The following is an 18,677-nucleotide window of genomic DNA, read 5'->3' as shown; positions in this document are numbered from 1 at the left end:
GCAGGTGGCAACAAGGTGACAGGGGTAGGCTTGGAGCAGGGTGAATGAAGAGCGTGCTGGCACAAGGAGCCAAGGGTTGTGTTGTGGCCGTTGCTGGATGCTGGAAGTTCTAGCTGGAGCGTGCACTGTGACATCACCGCCAGGAGTTCAGGCCCAGGCTGAAGTGGACAACGGAGACCGTAGAATGAATGACGGAATCCCTGGGTGCTTGGGCTTGGAAGGGACCCTAAAGACCATCTTGTTCCAAGCGGAGCAATCTTCGCCCAGAATAGGTTGCTCAGAGCCCCGCTCCCAGCTGGCCTTGGATGTTGCCAAGGATGGAGCATCCCCAGCCTCTGTGCACAGCCTGGGCCAGTGGCCCAGCAGCCGGAGTGGAAAAGAGCAGCTTCATTAGATCCAACTTCAAGCTCACTCCTGCAGTTGAAAGGCTTCTCCTGTCTGTGCCCATCTTTCCTAGAGCTGCAGGGAGGCCTCGCCAGCCCCCTTCTCTTTCCAGGCTGTGCATCCCCAGCCCCACACGGACAGCAGTCCGATGCGTGGCAGTCAAGGCTAAAGGGTAGCAAATGGCTACATCAGGAAGTGAGAGATGGAAGCTTTTAGAGATGGAAGCTTTACCTCTAAATGTAGAAAAGAAAGAGAAGTGGAGGGGGAAATGGTGGGACTCTGGCTCTGTTCTAACTGGCGAAGATTTTCTTTTCTTCTTTTCTGTCGTGCTAACCCAAGTTTTGTTGTTTGAAAGGAGGTTTAGCAAAATATCCATCTTCTTCTCCACTGCTGAAACACTGAACAACATCTGGGCAGGCTGAGGATGCAGAGCAAAACCTGCAAATATCTACTGCTGATCGTGATCCTGGGGAATGCAGCTAAAGCCAGCCAAAAGCAATTTCTGGAAAGTCAAGCCTGCTTTACGTTTTCTGGAGTTTGGTTGTGCCAACTTCACCAGTCATTTCTAAAAAAGGAAAAGAAACTCCAAGCAAAACAGAGAAAAACACAAAGAAACCAACCCAAAGAAACCAATCAAACAAACAGAGAAAACACCCCCAATCAAACCAAAGGCAATGAGAAGTTAGGACTAGTTGTAAGGATATCACAGCAGGCGAATGGCTGCTTCCTACTTGGATCACCATCCAAAGCCACCTAGAACAACTTCTCCAAAACATATCCAACAGGAGAAATGGAAAAAGTGATCCATGGCAGCTCTGCATTGTGGTGAAGGATGAGCATGCAGTGGTCCAGATGCAGCATTGCCCACCCTCCAGGCTGCTGTTTGCTCTGCTGAAAGACTCTTGCAGGACTGTGGCCCCTCTCCATGCAATGGAAATCATTGCCACAGCTCTCAGTTGAGGCACTGGCATTTCCAGAGCCAGATTCAGGCACAATCCTACTGCCTGCTGAGCAGCATCTGGGAAAGGTGCTGAGCATCTTCAGGCCTAGAAGCACAAAAGAGCTCAGGCTCTCCCCGAACTGGGTTTTCAGGGCAGCTTTCCATATCTCTGCAAGATTTCTTCATCCCTCAACACGTCTGACTTTATGTCCAACGATGCATTTGGGTTTCTTCCGTCCTCTTGTGTGCCCGTGAGTAACCTTCCACGTGGATGAAGGAGATTGTGTACAGGACAATTGATTACGGCATTGCCATTTGGCTTCACTGTCACTCAGTTGAACACGGTCCTTATCTAAGAAGGACTTCCAAGAAATGGCTAGGAGTTTTGGCTGTGAGAGGAGCAGAAAGCACATTTTCTACAGCAAATTGCTAGCTGATGCACTTTCCTCCCTGCCAAAATAGTGATTGCCATTCATCTTCCTGGGAAGAATGTAAAGACCCATTCAGAGATGCCAGGTTCAGCTGGCCTGTGGCTTTGTGTACCTCATTTCACATGTCCAGTTTCAAGGGCCACTAAAAGAGGCTCATGTTTGCCTTGCTACCCACAAGTGCTGTAGGTATTTCCAGGAGAAGAGGGAAAACATCGCTGTCCTGTGGTGTGGTAGAAATGCCACCACAACTGTGATTGTGTGAGCAAAGCCAGCCAGTGCTTTTTGGGGCAGCAGCAGCAGCGGAGAGTGTGGCAGAGCGGTTTTGATACTCTTTTTAGAGTCCTGCAAGCATTGTTCCCGAAACAACCCACAGCTTTGCAAATGTGCCCGAAGAAAATGCAAAGAGAACTGGGGAGTGAAAATCAAAGACTGTTTATCTGTAGAAGAAAAGGAACAAGAATGAACTACACCACATATTTACACTGTAAGAATATTGGTAACAACAACAACAACAACAACAACAACAACAACAAACTATAGAACCTATTTACCTGAGAACAGATCTAACAAAACTCTATGAAACGTATTTACAGACAACTTAAACAAACTCTAAAACCTCTATCCTGAACACAACAACTGTAAAACGTATGTACAGCAGGGTGGCATCTGTGTCTGTGATGTCCCTAAGTCCCGGAAGGAAAAACAAGTAGCACGGTCAGTGCAGTCAGGCACGGAAGGGTGTTCCATGTGCTGCCGGGCTGGGACACTGGCCCAGTGGGACTCTGCTGCCAGAAGGGAGCCTGGCTGGGGGCTGTGGCCCAGGCACTGGAACAGGGCTTGTGTGACCCACAGCAAGCCCAGGCCAGGCCAGGGATGGCCAGCAGAATCCAGTGCATGGGCTAGCGTGTCCCTGAGCAGGGAGTGCCCAGCCCGGCCCCAGGCTGGCAGCAGGGGACCCACTCTGCTTGTGGGGAGCACCTGCCTGTTCTGCTGCTGGCATCGGTCTTCATCCCAAGACCATGTCTTCCTCCTTGTCTTTTAGATCAGTATCCATCTCTTCAATAGAATCTTTCGTTTCCACCTCCATCTCTTCCTCTGTCTCGTACATGTCCACATCCATCTCTTCCTCTCCAGTATCCTCTCCGTCCACTTCCATGGCTTCTTCTCTATCAGTCTGTGTATCGACGTCCGTCTCCTCCTCTCTGTCTGTGCCAGCCTGCAGAGGTAGCAAAATTTCCCACCCTGTCCCACAGAGCTCCAGCCCAGCCAGGCAGCTGCGGGGTGTCCGCCTCCGTGGAATAGTGCCATAGCTCTTTTGGAACAAATGCAGACATCCTGCAGGGATGGAGAGCAAAATCCAAGCGATGGGGAGCTTTGGGGACTGCTGGGGGAATCAGGGAGCAGGTGGCAACAAGGTGACAGGGGTAGGCTTGGAGCAGGGTGAATGAAGAGCGTGCTGGCACAAGGAGCCAAGGGTTGTGTTGTGGCCGTTGCTGGATGCTGGAAGTTCTAGCTGGAGCGTGCACTGTGACATCACCGCCAGGAGTTCAGGCCCAGGCTGAAGTGGACAACGGAGACCGTAGAATGAATGACGGAATCCCTGGGTGCTTGGGCTTGGAAGGGACCCTAAAGACCATCTTGTTCCAAGCGGAGCAATCTTCGCCCAGAATAGGTTGCTCAGAGCCCCGCTCCCAGCTGGCCTTGGATGTTGCCAAGGATGGAGCATCCCCAGCCTCTGTGCACAGCCTGGGCCAGTGGCCCAGCAGCCGGAGTGGAAAAGAGCAGCTTCATTAGATCCAACTTCAAGCTCACTCCTGCAGTTGAAAGGCTTCTCCTGTCTGTGCCCATCTTTCCTAGAGCTGCAGGGAGGCCTCGCCAGCCCCCTTCTCTTTCCAGGCTGTGCATCCCCAGCCCCACACGGACAGCAGTCCGATGCGTGGCAGTCAAGGCTAAAGGGTAGCAAATGGCTACATCAGGAAGTGAGAGATGGAAGCTTTTAGAGATGGAAGCTTTACCTCTAAATGTAGAAAAGAAAGAGAAGTGGAGGGGGAAATGGTGGGACTCTGGCTCTGTTCTAACTGGCGAAGATTTTCTTTTCTTCTTTTCTGTCGTGCTAACCCAAGTTTTGTTGTTTGAAAGGAGGTTTAGCAAAATATCCATCTTCTTCTCCACTGCTGAAACACTGAACAACATCTGGGCAGGCTGAGGATGTAGAGCAAAACCTGCAAATATCTACTGCTGATCGTGATCCTGGGGAATGCAGCTAAAGCCAGCCAAAAGCAATTTCTGGAAAGTCAAGCCTGCTTTACGTTTTCTGGAGTTTGGTTGTGCCAACTTCACCAGTCATTTCTAAAAAAGGAAAAGAAACTCCAAGCAAAACAGAGAAAAACACAAAGAAACCAACCCAAAGAAACCAATCAAACAAACAGATAAAACACCCCCAATCAAACCAAAGGCAATGAGAAGTTAGGACTAGTTGTAAGGATATCACAGCAGGCGAATGGCTGCTTCCTACTTGGATCACCATCCAAAGCCACCTAGAACAACTTCTCCAAAACATATCCAACAGGAGAAATGGAAAAAGTGATCCATGGCAGCTCTGCATTGTGGTGAAGGATGAGCATGCAGTGGTCCAGATGCAGCATTGCCCACCCTCCAGGCTGCTGTTTGCTCTGCTGAAAGACTCTTGCAGGACTGTGGCCCCTCTCCATGCAATGGAAATCATTGCCACAGCTCTCAGTTGAGGCACTGGCATTTCCATTGTGGTGAAGGAAATGCCACCACAACTGTGATTGTGTGAGCAAAGCCAGCCAGTGCTTTTTGGGGCAGCAGCAGCAGCTGAGAGTGTGGCAGAGCGGTTTTGATACTCTTTTTAGAGTCCTGCAAGCATTGTTCCCGAAACAACCCACAGCTTTGCAAATGTGCCCGAAGAAAATGCAAAGAGAACTGGGGTGTGAAAATCAAAGACTGTTTATCTGTAGAAGAAAAGGAACAAGAATGAACTACACCACATATTTACACTGTAAGAATATTGGTAACAACAACAACAACAACAACAAACTATAGAACCTATTTACCTGAGAAGAGATCTAACAAAACTCTATGAAACGTATTTACAGACAACTTAAACAAACTCTAAAACCTCTATCCTGAACACAACAACTGTAAAACGTATGTACAGCAGGGTGGCATCTGTGTCTGTGATGTCCCTAAGTCCCGGAAGGAAAAACAAGTAGCACGGTCAGTGCAGTCAGGCACGGAAGGGTGTTCCATGTGCTGCCGGGCTGGGACACTGGCCCAGTGGGACTCTGCTGCCAGAAGGGAGCCTGGCTGGGGGCTGTGGCCCAGGCACTGGAACAGGGCTTGTGTGACCCACAGCAAGCCCAGGACAGGCCAGGGATGGCCAGCAGAATCCAGTGCATGGGCTAGCGTGTCCCTGAGCAGGGAGTGCCCAGCCCGGCCCCAGGCTGGCAGCAGGGGACCCACTCTGCTTGTGGGGAGCACCTGCCTGTTCTGCTGCTGGCATCGGTCTTCATCCCAAGACCATGTCTTCCTCCTTGTCTTTTAGATCAGTATCCATCTCTTCAATAGAATCTTTCGTTTCCACCTCCATCTCTTCCTCTGTCTCGTACATGTCCACATCCATCTCTTCCTCTCCAGTATCCTCTCCGTCCACTTCCATGGCTTCTTCTCTATCAGTCTGTGTATCGACGTCCGTCTCCTCCTCTCTGTCTGTGCCAGCCTGCAGAGGTAGCAAAATTTCCCACCCTGTCCCACAGAGCTCCAGCCCAGCCAGGCAGCTGCGGGGTGTCCGCCTCCGTGGAATAGTGCCATAGCTCTTTTGGAACAAATGCAGACATCCTGCAGGGATGGAGAGCAAAATCCAAGCGATGGGGAGCTTTGGGGACTGCTGGGGGAATCAGGGAGCAGGTGGCAACAAGGTGACAGGGGTAGGCTTGGAGCAGGGTGAATGAAGAGCGTGCTGGCACAAGGAGCCAAGGGTTGTGTTGTGGCCGTTGCTGGATGCTGGAAGTTCTAGCTGGAGCGTGCACTGTGACATCACCGCCAGGAGTTCAGGCCCAGGCTGAAGTGGACAACGGAGACCGTAGAATGAATGACGGAATCCCTGGGTGCTTGGGCTTGGAAGGGACCCTAAAGACCATCTTGTTCCAAGCGGAGCGATCTTCGCCCAGAATAGGTTGCTCAGAGCCCCGCTCCCAGCTGGCCTTGGATGTTGCCAAGGATGGAGCATCCCCAGCCTCTGTGCACAGCCTGGGCCAGTGGCCCAGCAGCCGGAGTGGAAAAGAGCAGCTTCATTAGATCCAACTTCAAGCTCACTCCTGCAGTTGAAAGGCTTCTCCTGTCTGTGCCCATCTTTCCTAGAGCTGCAGGGAGGCCTCGCCAGCCCCCTTCTCTTTCCAGGCTGTGCATCCCCAGCCCCACACGGACAGCAGTCCGATGCGTGGCAGTCAAGGCTAAAGGGTAGCAAATGGCTACATCAGGAAGTGAGAGATGGAAGCTTTTGGAGATGGAAGCTTTACCTCTAAATGTAGAAAAGAAAGAGAAGTGGAGGGGGAAATGGTGGGACTCTGGCTCTGTTCTAACTGGCGAAGATTTTCTTTTCTTCTTTTCTGTCGTGCTAACCCAAGTTTTGTTGTTTGAAAGGAGGTTTAGCAAAATATCCATCGTCTTCTCCACTGCTGAAACACTGAACAACATCTGGGCAGGCTGAGGATGCAGAGCAAAACCTGCAAATATCTACTGCTGATCGTGATCCTGGGGAATGCAGCTAAAGCCAGCCAAAAGCAATTTCTGGAAAGTCAAGCCTGCTTTACGTTTTCTGGAGTTTGCTTGTGCCAACTTCACCAGTCATTTCTAAAAAAGGAAAAGAAACTCCAAGCAAAACAGAGAAAAACACAAAGAAACCAACCCAAAGAAACCAATCAAACAAACAGAGAAAACACCCCCAATCAAACCAAAGGCAATGAGAAGTTAGGACTAGTTGTAAGGATATCACAGCAGGCGAATGGCTGCTTCCTACTTGGATCACCATCCAAAGCCACCTAGAACAACTTCTCCAAAACATATCCAACAGGAGAAATGGAAAAAGTGATCCATGGCAGCTCTGCATTGTGGTGAAGGATGAGCATGCAGTGGTCCAGATGCAGCATTGCCCACCCTCCAGGCTGCTGTTTGCTCTGCTGAAAGACTCTTGCAGGACTGTGGCCCCTCTCCATGCAATGGAAATCATTGCCACAGCTCTCAGTTGAGGCACTGGCATTTCCAGAGCCAGATTCAGGCACAATCCTACTGCCTGCTGAGCAGCATCTGGGAAAGGTGCTGAGCATCTTCAGGCCTAGAAGCACAAAAGAGCTCAGGCTCTCCCCGAACTGGGTTTTCAGGGCAGCTTTCCATATCTCTGCAAGATTTCTTCATCCCTCAACACGTCTGACTTTATGTCCAACGATGCATTTGGGTTTCTTCCGTCCTCTTGTGTGCCCGTGAGTAACCTTCCACGTGGATGAAGGAGATTGTGTACAGGACAATTGATTGCGGCATTGCCATTTGGCTTCACTGTCACTCAGTTGAACACGGTCCTTATCTAAGAAGGACTTCCAAGAAATGGGTAGGAGTTTTGGCTGTGAGAGGAGCAGAAAGCACATTTTCTACAGCAAATTGCTAGCTGATGCACTTTCCTCCCTGCCAAAATAGTGATTGCCATTCATCTTCCTGGGAAGAATGTAAAGACCCATTCAGAGATGCCAGGTTCAGCTGGCCTGTGGCTTTGTGTACCTCATTTCACATGTCCAGTTTCAAGGGCCACTAAAAGAGGCTCATGTTTGCCTTGCTACCCACAAGTGCTGTAGGTATTTCCAGGAGAAGAGGGAAAACATCGCTGTCCTGTGGTGTGGTAGAAATGCCACCACAACTGTGATTGTGTGAGCAAAGCCAGCCAGTGCTTTTTGGGGCAGCAGCAGCAGCGGAGAGTGTGGCAGAGCGGTTTTGATACTCTTTTTAGAGTCCTGCAAGCATTGTTCCCGAAACAACCCACAGCTTTGCAAATGTGCCCGAAGAAAATGCAAAGAGAACTGGGGAGTGAAAATCAAAGACTGTTTATCTGTAGAAGAAAAGGAACAAGAATGAACTACACCACATATTTACACTGTAAGAATATTGGTAACAACAACAACAACAACAACAACAACAACAACAAACTATAGAACCTATTTACCTGAGAACAGATCTAACAAAACTCTATGAAACGTATTTACAGACAACTTAAACAAACTCTAAAACCTCTATCCTGAACACAACAACTGTAAAACGTATGTACAGCAGGGTGGCATCTGTGTCTGTGATGTCCCTAAGTCCCGGAAGGAAAAACAAGTAGCACGGTCAGTGCAGTCAGGCACGGAAGGGTGTTCCATGTGCTGCCGGGCTGGGACACTGGCCCAGTGGGACTCTGCTGCCAGAAGGGAGCCTGGCTGGGGGCTGTGGCCCAGGCACTGGAACAGGGCTTGTGTGACCCACAGCAAGCCCAGGCCAGGCCAGGGATGGCCAGCAGAATCCAGTGCATGGGCTAGCGTGTCCCTGAGCAGGGAGTGCCCAGCCCGGCCCCAGGCTGGCAGCAGGGGACCCACTCTGCTTGTGGGGAGCACCTGCCTGTTCTGCTGCTGGCATCGGTCTTCATCCCAAGACCATGTCTTCCTCCTTGTCTTTTAGATCAGTATCCATCTCTTCAATAGAATCTTTCGTTTCCACCTCCATCTCTTCCTCTGTCTCGTACATGTCCACATCCATCTCTTCCTCTCCAGTATCCTCTCCGTCCACTTCCATGGCTTCTTCTCTATCAGTCTGTGTATCGATGTCCGTCTCCTCCTCTCTGTCTGTGCCAGCCTGCAGAGGTAGCAAAATTTCCCACCCTGTCCCACAGAGCTCCAGCCCAGCCAGGCAGCTGCGGGGTGTCCGCCTCCGTGGAATAGTCCCATACCTCTTTTGGAACAAATGCAGACATCCTGCAGGGATGGAGAGCAAAATCCAAGCGATGGGGAGCTTTGGGGACTGCTGGGGGAATCAGGGAGCAGGTGGCAACAAGGTGACAGGGGTAGGCTTGGAGCAGGGTGAATGAAGAGCGTGCTGGCACAAGGAGCCAAGGGTTGTGTTGTGGCCGTTGCTGGATGCTGGAAGTTCTAGCTGGAGCGTGCACTGTGACATCACCGCCAGGAGTTCAGGCCCAGGCTGAAGTGGACAACGGAGACCGTAGAATGAATGACGGAATCCCTGGGTGCTTGGGCTTGGAAGGGACCCTAAAGACCATCTTGTTCCAAGCGGAGCGATCTTCGCCCAGAATAGGCTGCTCAGAGCCCCGCTCCCAGCTGGCCTTGGATGTTGCCAAGGATGGAGCATCCCCAGCCTCTGTGCACAGCCTGGGCCAGTGGCCCAGCAGCCGGAGTGGAAAAGAGCAGCTTCATTAGATCCAACTTCAAGCTCACTCCTGCAGTTGAAAGGCTTCTCCTGTCTGTGCCCATCTTTCCTAGAGCTGCAGGGAGGCCTCGCCAGCCCCCTTCTCTTTCCAGGCTGAGCATCCCCAGCCCCACACGGACAGCAGTCCGATGCGTGGCAGTCAAGGCTAAAGGGTAGCAAATGGCTACATCAGGAAGTGAGAGATGGAAGCTTTTGGAGATGGAAGCTTTACCTCTAAATGTAGAAAAGAAAGCAAAGTGGAGGGGGAAATGGTGGGACTCTGGCTCTGTTCTAACTGGCGAAGATTTTCTTTTCTTCTTTTCTGTCGTGCTAACCCAAGTTTTGTTGTTTGAAAGGAGGTTTAGCAAAATATCCATCGTCTTCTCCACTGCTGAAACACTGAACAACATCTGGGCAGGCTGAGGATGCAGAGCAAAACCTGCAAATATCTACTGCTGATCGTGATCCTGGGGAATGCAGCTAAAGCCAGCCAAAAGCAATTTCTGGAAAGTCAAGCCTGCTTTACGTTTTCTGGAGTTTGCTTGTGCCAACTTCACCAGTCATTTCTAAAAAAGGAAAAGAAACTCCAAGCAAAACAGAGAAAAACACAAAGAAACCAACCCAAAGAAACCAATCAAACAAACAGAGAAAACACCCCCAATCAAACCAAAGGCAATGAGAAGTTAGGACTAGTTGTAAGGATATCACAGCAGGCGAATGGCTGCTTCCTACTTGGATCACCATCCAAAGCCACCTAGAACAACTTCTCCAAAACATATCCAACAGGAGAAATGGAAAAAATGATCCATGGCAGCTCTGCATTGTGGTGAAGGATGAGCATGCAGTGGTCCAGATGCAGCATTGCCCACCCTCCAGGCTGCTGTTTGCTCTGCTGAAAGACTCTTGCAGGACTGTGGCCCCTCTCCGTGCAATGGAAATCATTGCCACAGCTCTCAGTTGAGGCACTGGCATTTCCAGAGCCAGATTCAGGCACAATCCTACTGCCTGCTGAGCATCTGGGAAAGGTGCTGAGCATCTTCAGGCCTAGAAGCACAAAAGAGCTCAGGCTCTCCCCGAACTGGGTTTTCAGGGCAGCTTTCCATATCTCTGCAAGATTTCTTCATCCCTCAACACGTCTGACTTTATGTCCAACGATGCATTTGGGTTTCTTCCGTCCTCTTGTGTGCCCGTGGGTAACCTTCCACGTGGATGAAGGAGATTGTGTATAGGACAATTGATTGCGGCATTGCCATTTGGCTTCACTGTCACTCAGTTGAACACGGTCCTTATCTAAGAAGGACTTCCAAGAAATGGCTAGGAGTTTTGGCTGTGAGAGGAGCAGAAAGCACATTTTCTACAGCAAATTGCTAGCTGATGCACTTTCCTCCCTGCCAAAATAGTGATTGCCATTCATCTTCCTGGGAAGAATGTAAAGACCCATTCAGAGATGCCAGGTTCAGCTGGCCTGTGGCTTTGTGTACCTCATTTCACATGTCCAGTTTCAAGGGCCACTAAAAGAGGCTCATGTTTGCCTTGCTACCCACAAGTGCTGTAGGTATTTCCAGGAGAAGAGGGAAAACATCGCTGTCCTGTGGTGTGGTAGAAATGCCACCACAACTGTGATTGTGTGAGCAAAGCCAGCCAGTGCTTTTTGGGGCAGCAGCAGCAGCGGAGAGTGTGGCAGAGCGGTTTTGATACTCTTTTTAGAGTCCTGCAAGCATTGTTCCCGAAACAACCCACAGCTTTGCAAATGTGCCCGAAGAAAATGCAAAGAGAACTGGGGTGTGAAAATCAAAGACTGTTTATCTGTAGAAGAAAAGGAACAAGAATGAACTACACCACATATTTACACTGTAAGAATATTGGTAACAACAACAACAACAACAACAAACTATAGAACCTATTTACCTGAGAAGAGATCTAACAAAACTCTATGAAACGTATTTACAGACAACTTAAACAAACTCTAAAACCTCTATCCTGAACACAACAACTGTAAAACGTATGTACAGCAGGGTGGCATCTGTGTCTGTGATGTCCCTAAGTCCCGGAAGGAAAAACAAGTAGCACGGTCAGTGCAGTCAGGCACGGAAGGGTGTTCCATGTGCTGCCGGGCTGGGACACTGGCCCAGTGGGACTCTGCTGCCAGAAGGGAGCCTGGCTGGGGGCTGTGGCCCAGGCACTGGAACAGGGCTTGTGTGACCCACAGCAAGCCCAGGCCAGGCCAGGGATGGCCAGCAGAATCCAGTGCATGGGCTAGCGTGTCCCTGAGCAGGGAGTGCCCAGCCCGGCCCCAGGCTGGCAGCAGGGGACCCACTCTGCTTGTGGGGAGCACCTGCCTGTTCTGCTGCTGGCATCGGTCTTCATCCCAAGACCATGTCTTCCTCCTTGTCTTTTAGATCAGTATCCATCTCTTCAATAGAATCTTTCGTTTCCACCTCCATCTCTTCCTCTGTCTCGTACATGTCCACATCCATCTCTTCCTCTCCACTATCCTCTCCGTCCACTTCCATGGCTTCTTCTCTATCAGTCTGTGTATCGACGTCCGTCTCCTCCTCTCTGTCTGTGCCAGCCTGCAGAGGTAGCAAAATTTCCCACCCTGTCCCACAGAGCTCCAGCCCAGCCAGGCAGCTGCGGGGTGTCCGCCTCCGTGGAATAGTGCCATAGCTCTTTTGGAACAAATGCAGACATCCTGCAGGGATGGAGAGCAAAATCCAAGCGATGGGGAGCTTTGGGGACTGCTGGGGGAATCAGGGAGCAGGTGGCAACAAGGTGACAGGGGTAGGCTTGGAGCAGGGTGAATGAAGAGCGTGCTGGCACAAGGAGCCAAGGGTTGTGTTGTGGCCGTTGCTGGATGCTGGAAGTTCTAGCTGGAGCGTGCACTGTGACATCACCGCCAGGAGTTCAGGCCCAGGCTGAAGTGGACAACGGAGACCGTAGAATGAATGACGGAATCCCTGGGTGCTTGGGCTTGGAAGGGACCCTAAAGACCATCTTGTTCCAAGCGGAGCGATCTTCGCCCAGAATAGGTTGCTCAGAGCCCCGCTCCCAGCTGGCCTTGGATGTTGCCAAGGATGGAGCATCCCCAGCCTCTGTGCACAGCCTGGGCCAGTGGCCCAGCAGCCGGAGTGGAAAAGAGCAGCTTCATTAGATCCAACTTCAAGCTCACTCCTGCAGTTGAAAGGCTTCTCCTGTCTGTGCCCATCTTTCCTAGAGCTGCAGGGAGGCCTCGCCAGCCCCCTTCTCTTTCCAGGCTGAGCATCCCCAGCCCCACACGGACAGCAGTCCGATGCGTGGCAGTCAAGGCTAAAGGGTAGCAAATGGCTACATCAGGAAGTGAGAGATGGAAGCTTTTGGAGATGGAAGCTTTACCTCTAAATGTAGAAAAGAAAGAGAAGTGGAGGGGGAAATGGTGGGACTCTGGCTCTGTTCTAACTGGCGAAGATTTTCTTTTCTTCTTTTCTGTCGTGCTAACCCAAGTTTTGTTGTTTGAAAGGAGGTTTAGCAAAATATCCATCGTCTTCTCCACTGCTGAAACACTGAACAACATCTGGGCAGGCTGAGGATGCAGAGCAAAACCTGCAAATATCTACTGCTGATCGTGATCCTGGGGAATGCAGCTAAAGCCAGCCAAAAGCAATTTCTGGAAAGTCAAGCCTGCTTTACGTTTTCTGGAGTTTGCTTGTGCCAACTTCACCAGTCATTTCTAAAAAAGGAAAAGAAACTCCAAGCAAAACAGAGAAAAACACAAAGAAACCAACCCAAAGAAACCAATCAAACAAACAGAGAAAACACCCCCAATCAAACCAAAGGCAATGAGAAGTTAGGACTAGTTGTAAGGATATCACAGCAGGCGAATGGCTGCTTCCTACTTGGATCACCATCCAAAGCCACCTAGAACAACTTCTCCAAAACATATCCAACAGGAGAAATGGAAAAAATGATCCATGGCAGCTCTGCATTGTGGTGAAGGATGAGCATGCAGTGGTCCAGATGCAGCATTGCCCACCCTCCAGGCTGCTGTTTGCTCTGCTGAAAGACTCTTGCAGGACTGTGGCCCCTCTCCGTGCAATGGAAATCATTGCCACAGCTCTCAGTTGAGGCACTGGCATTTCCAGAGCCAGATTCAGGCACAATCCTACTGCCTGCTGAGCATCTGGGAAAGGTGCTGAGCATCTTCAGGCCTAGAAGCACAAAAGAGCTCAGGCTCTCCCCGAACTGGGTTTTCAGGGCAGCTTTCCATATCTCTGCAAGATTTCTTCATCCCTCAACACGTCTGACTTTATGTCCAACGATGCATTTGGGTTTCTTCCGTCCTCTTGTGTGCCCGTGGGTAACCTTCCACGTGGATGAAGGAGATTGTGTACAGGACAATTGATTGCGGCATTGCCATTTGGCTTCACTGTCACTCAGTTGAACACGGTCCTTATCTAAGAAGGACTTCCAAGAAATGGCTAGGAGTTTTGGCTGTGAGAGGAGCAGAAAGCACATTTTCTACAGCAAATTGCTAGCTGATGCACTTTCCTCCCTGCCAAAATAGTGATTGCCATTCATCTTCCTGGGAAGAATGTAAAGACCCATTCAGAGATGCCAGGTTCAGCTGGCCTGTGGCTTTGTGTACCTCATTTCACATGTCCAGTTTCAAGGGCCACTAAAAGAGGCTCATGTTTGCCTTGCTACCCACAAGTGCTGTAGGTATTTCCAGGAGAAGAGGGAAAACATCGCTGTCCTGTGGTGTGGTAGAAATGCCACCACAACTGTGATTGTGTGAGCAAAGCCAGCCAGTGCTTTTTGGGGCAGCAGCAGCAGCGGAGAGTGTGGCAGAGCGGTTTTGATACTCTTTTTAGAGTCCTGCAAGCATTGTTCCCGAAACAACCCACAGCTTTGCAAATGTGCCCGAAGAAAATGCAAAGAGAACTGGGGTGTGAAAATCAAAGACTGTTTATCTGTAGAAGAAAAGGAACAAGAATGAACTACACCACATATTTACACTGTAAGAATATTGGTAACAACAACAACAACAACAACAAACTATAGAACCTATTTACCTGAGAAGAGATCTAACAAAACTCTATGAAACGTATTTACAGACAACTTAAACAAACTCTAAAACCTCTATCCTGAACACAACAACTGTAAAACGTATGTACAGCAGGGTGGCATCTGTGTCTGTGATGTCCCTAAGTCCCGGAAGGAAAAACAAGTAGCACGGTCAGTGCAGTCAGGCACGGAAGGGTGTTCCATGTGCTGCCGGGCTGGGACACTGGCCCAGTGGGACTCTGCTGCCAGAAGGGAGCCTGGCTGGGGGCTGTGGCCCAGGCACTGGAACAGGGCTTGTGTGACCCACAGCAAGCCCAGGCCAGGCCAGGGATGGCCAGCAGAATCCAGTGCATGGGCTAGCGTGTCCCTGAGCAGGGAGTGCCCAGCCCGGCCCCAGGCTGGCAGCAGGGGACCCACTCTGCTTGTGGGGAGCACCTGCCTGTTCTGCTGCTGGCATCGGTCTTCATCCCAAGACCATGTCTTCCTCCTTGTCTTTTAGATCAGTATCCATCTCTTCAATAGAATCTTTCCTTTCCACCTCCATCTCTTCCTCTGTCTCGTACATATCCACATCCATCTCTTCCTCTCCAGTATCCTCTCCATCCACTTCCATGGCTTCTTCTCTATCAGTCTGTGTATCGACGTCCGTCTCCTCCTCGCCGTCTGTGCCAGCCTGCAGAGGTAGCAAAATTTCAGCGTGGGGTCCCTTTCCCACCCTGTCCCACAGAGCTCCAGCCCAGCCAGGCAGCTGCGGGGTGTCCGCCTCCGTGGAATAGTACCATACCTCTTTTGGAACAAATGCAGACATCCTGCAGGGATGGAGAGCAAAATCCAAGCGATGGGGAGCTTTGGGGACTGCTGGGGGAATCAGGGAGCAGGTGGCAACAAGGTGACAGGGGTAGGCTTGGAGCAGGGTGAATGAAGAGCGTGCTGGCACAAGGAGCCAAGGGTTGTGTTGTGGCCGTTGCTGGATGCTGGAAGTTCTAGCTGGAGCGTGCACTGTGACATCACCGCCAGGAGTTCAGGCCCAGGCTGAAGTGGACAACGGAGACCGTAGAATGAATGATGGAATCCCTGGGTGCTTGGGCTTGGAAGGGACCCTAAAGACCATCTTGTTCCAAGCGGAGCAATCTTCGCTCAGAATAGGTTGCTCAGAGCCCCGCTCCCAGCTGGCCTTGGATGTTGCCAAGGATGGAGCATCCCCAGCCTCTGTGCACAGCCTGGGCCAGTGGCCCAGCAGCCGGAGTGGAAAAGAGCAGCTTCATTAGATCCAACTTCAAGCTCACTCCTGCAGTTGAAAGGCTTCTCCTGTCTGTGCCCATCTTTCCTAGAGCTGCAGGGAGGCCTCGCCAGCCCCCTTCTCTTTCCAGGCTGAGCATCCCCAGCCCCACACGGACAGCAGTCCGATGCGTGGCAGTCAAGGCTAAAGGGTAGCAAATGGCTACATCAGGAAGTGAGAGATGGAAGCTTTTGGAGATGGAAGCTTTACCTCTAAATGTAGAAAAGAAAGAGAAGTGGAGGGGGAAATGGTGGGACTCTGGCTCTGTTCTAACTGGCGAAGATTTTCTTTTCTTCTTTTCTGTCGTGCTAACCCAAGTTTTGTTGTTTGAAAGGAGGTTTAGCAAAATATCCATCGTCTTCTCCACTGCTGAAACACTGAACAACATCTGGGCAGGCTGAGGATGCAGAGCAAAACCTGCAAATATCTACTGCTGATCGTGATCCTGGGGAATGCAGCTAAAGCCAGCCAAAAGCAATTTCTGGAAAGTCAAGCCTGCTTTACGTTTTCTGGAGTTTGGTTGTGCCAACTTCACCAGTCATTTCTAAAAAAGGAAAAGAAACTCCAAGCAAAAGAGAGAAAAACACAAAGAAACCAACCCAAAGAAACCAATCAAACAAACAGATAAAACACCCCCAATCAAACCAAAGGCAATGAGAAGTTAGGACTAGTTGTAAGGATATCACAGCAGGCGAATGGCTGCTTCCTACTTGGATCACCATCCAAAGCCACCTAGAACAACTTCTCCAAAACATATCCAACAGGAGAAATGGAAAAAGTGATCCATGGCAGCTCTGCATTGTGGTGAAGGATGAGCATGCAGTGGTCCAGATGCAGCATTGCCCACCCTCCAGGCTGCTGTTTGCTCTGCTGAAAGACTCTTGCAGGACTGTGGCCCCTCTCCATGCAATGGAAATCATTGCCACAGCTCTCAGTTGAGGCACTGGCATTTCCAGAGCCAGATTCAGGCACAATCCTACTGCCTGCTGAGCAGCATCTGGGAAAGGTGCTGAGCATCTTCAGGCCTAGAAGCACAAAAGAGCTCAGGCTCTCCCCAAACTGGGTTTTCAGGGCAGCTTTCCATATCTCTGCAAGATTTCTTCATCCCTCAACACGTCTGATTTTATTATGTCCAACGATGCATTTGGGTTTCTTCCGTCCTCTTGTGTGCCCGTGGGTAACCTTCCACGTGGATGAAGGAGATTGTGTACAGGACAATTGATTGCGGCATTGCCATTTGGCTTCACTGTCACTCAGTTGAACACGGTCCTTATCTAAGAAGGACTTCCAAGAAATGGCTAGGAGTTTTGGCTGTGAGAGGAGCAGAAAGCACATTTTCTACAGCAAATTGCTAGCTGATGCACTTTCCTCCCTGCCAAAATAGTGATTGCCATTCATCTTCCTGGGAAGAATGTAAAGACCCATTCAGAGATGCCAGGTTCAGCTGGCCTGTGGCTTTGTGTACCTCATTTCACATGTCCAGTTTCAAGGGCCACTAAAAGAGGCTCATGTTTGCCTTGCTACCCACAAGTGCTGTAGGTATTTCCAGGAGAAGAGGGAAAACATCGCTGTCCTGTGGTGTGGTAGAAATGCCACCACAACTGTGATTGTGTGAGCAAAGCCAGCCAGTGCTTTTTGGGGCAGCAGCAGCAGCGGAGAGTGTGGCAGAGCGGTTTTGATACTCTTTTTAGAGTCCTGCAAGCATTGTTCCCGAAACAACCCACAGCTTTGCAAATGTGCCCGAAGAAAATGCAAAGAGAACTGGGGAGTGAAAATCAAAGACTGTTTATCTGTAGAAGAAAAGGAACAAGAATGAACTACACCACATATTTACACTGTAAGAATATTGGTAACAACAACAACAACAACAACAACAACAACAACAAACTATAGAACCTATTTACCTGAGAACAGCTCTAACAAAACTCTATGAAACGTATTTACAGACAACTTAAACAAACTCTAAAACCTCTATCCTGAACACAACAACTGTAAAACGTATGTACAGCAGGGTGGCATCTGTGTCTGTGATGTCCCTAAGTCCCGGAAGGAAAAACAAGTAGCACGGTCAGTGCAGTCAGGCACGGAAGGGTGTTCCATGTGCTGCCGGGCTGGGACACTGGCCCAGTGGGACTCTGCTGCCAGAAGGGAGCCTGGCTGGGGGCTGTGGCCCAGGCACTTGAACAGGGCTTGTGTGACCCACAGCAAGCCCAGGCCAGGCCAGGGATGGCCAGCAGAATCCAGTGCATGGGCTAGCGTGTCCCTGAGCAGGGAGTGCCCAGCCCGGCCCCAGGCTGGCAGCAGGGGACCCACTCTGCTTGTGGGGAGCACCTGCCTGTTCTGCTGCTGGCATCGGTCTTCATCCCAAGACCATGTCTTCCTCCTTGTCTTTTAGATCAGTATCCATCTCTTCAATAGAATCTTTCCTTTCCACCTCCATCTCTTCCTCTGTCTCGTACATATCCACATCCATCTCTTCCTCTCCAGTATCCTCTCCGTCCACTTCCATGGCTTCTTCTCTATCAGTCTGTGTATCGACGTCCGTCTCCTCCTCTCCGTCTGTGCCAGCCTGCAGAGGTAGCAAAATTTCAGCGTGGGGTCCCTTTCCCACCCTGTCCCACAGAGCTCCAGCCCAGCCAGGCAGCTGCGGGGTGTCCGCCTCCGTGGAATAGTACCATACCTCTTTTGGAACAAATGCAGACATCCTGCAGGGATGGAGAGCAAAATCCAAGCGATGGGGAGCTTTGGGGACTGCTGGGGGAATCAGGGAGCAGGTGGCAACAAGGTGACAGGGGTAGGCTTGGAGCAGGGTGAATGAAGAGCGTGCTGGCACAAGGAGCCAAGGGTTGTGTTGTGGCCGTTGCTGGATGCTGGAAGTTCTAGCTGGAGCGTGCACTGTGACATCACCGCCAGGAGTTCAGGCCCAGGCTGAAGTGGACAACGGAGACCGTAGAATGAATGATGGAATCCCTGGGTGCTTGGGCTTGGAAGGGACCCTAAAGACCATCTTGTTCCAAGCGGAGCAATCTTCGCTCAGAATAGGTTGCTCAGAGCCCCGCTCCCAGCTGGCCTTGGATGTTGCCAAGGATGGAGCATCCCCAGCCTCTGTGCACAGCCTGGGCCAGTGGCCCAGCAGCCG

The 18,677-nt window shown here is 50.7% G+C and overlaps 1 long non-coding RNA gene across 1 annotated transcript; it reads right to left on the bottom strand.

The window, feature by feature from the left end:
* Positions 1-6,369: 6,369 nt before the first annotated feature.
* On the bottom strand, positions 6,370-17,743 carry LOC147650765 (uncharacterized). The gene is made up of 4 exons (XR_015275775.1): positions 15,044-17,743; positions 11,888-14,932; positions 8,747-11,792; positions 6,370-8,652 (listed from the first exon to the last, which is right to left on the bottom strand). It is a non-coding gene; the product is annotated as an uncharacterized LOC147650765 (long non-coding RNA).
* Positions 17,744-18,677: the final 934 nt, after the last annotated feature.

The sequence above is a fragment of the Cyanistes caeruleus genome, chromosome 13, assembly GCF_971803275.1.
Source record: "Cyanistes caeruleus chromosome 13, bCyaCae1.hap1.1, whole genome shotgun sequence".
Classification (NCBI taxonomy): Eukaryota; Metazoa; Chordata; class Aves; order Passeriformes; family Paridae; genus Cyanistes; species Cyanistes caeruleus.
The sequence above is the reverse complement of the archived record's forward strand: the minus strand, read 5'-3'. Positions and strand labels throughout refer to the sequence as shown.